This window comes from Etheostoma spectabile, chromosome 3 (genome assembly GCF_008692095.1).
Source record: "Etheostoma spectabile isolate EspeVRDwgs_2016 chromosome 3, UIUC_Espe_1.0, whole genome shotgun sequence".
NCBI classification, from domain to species: domain Eukaryota; kingdom Metazoa; phylum Chordata; class Actinopteri; order Perciformes; family Percidae; genus Etheostoma; species Etheostoma spectabile.
The window spans coordinates 3,483,830-3,484,640 of NC_045735.1; positions in this window are offsets into that span (position 1 = coordinate 3,483,830).

The window sequence follows — 811 nt, forward strand, 5'->3', positions numbered from 1 at the left end:
CTGACATTATGTTTGTGTTTTGAATATACAGTATGATATCCATTATCCAATGTGATTCAGTAATCTAAGTGTCTGGATGCCAGCCAAACTTACAGTATTACAGCATTGAGTCCCAGATACCATTCAGTAATTTTATATGATAAAGTGCTGCTAAGCTCTGTGTTGGCGAAGAAATGCTCTGGCATTCATACAACTTAAGCACAGTGCGGTGCTTACTTTGCCACAAGGTCCTGGCTGGTTTGAAATCTGTCTCACTGTGTCCTACAGTTAATGTATCTCTCAAGAAGGACTCCTTTAAAGACTTTGAAAGATGGGCCTCTTGATTTGGCTGGTTGTAAAGTAACTTTGTTGAACACAGTGTTAAATAGCATATCTGTACCTCACCTGCATCATTGCAAGTGCTGTCAATCATGACTTAAAGAGCAGATATTATGCTTATTTACAGGTTCATAATTGTATTTAAAGGTTGTCCCAGATCGGGTTTTCATGGTTTTAATTTTTTACAGGTTTTAATTTTCAAAAAGCACCATATGTTTTGTCATACTGCACATTGCTGCAGCTCCTCTTTTCACACGGTGTGTTGAGCTCTCCATTGTAGCTACAGAGTGAATCATCTCACTTCTATTTCGTCGTTGTTGGGAGTCGCACATGCGCAATACCTAGGTAAGGACTGCTAGCCAGTCAGAAGCAGAGTATTTAGAGGTTTAGATTCCTCACAAAAACATTTTTTTTTTTGGAACATGCAGATATGCATGTCTTTTCAGTAAAAAGCGGGGAATGTAATGGGAAAATGACATTTAACCAATGATTT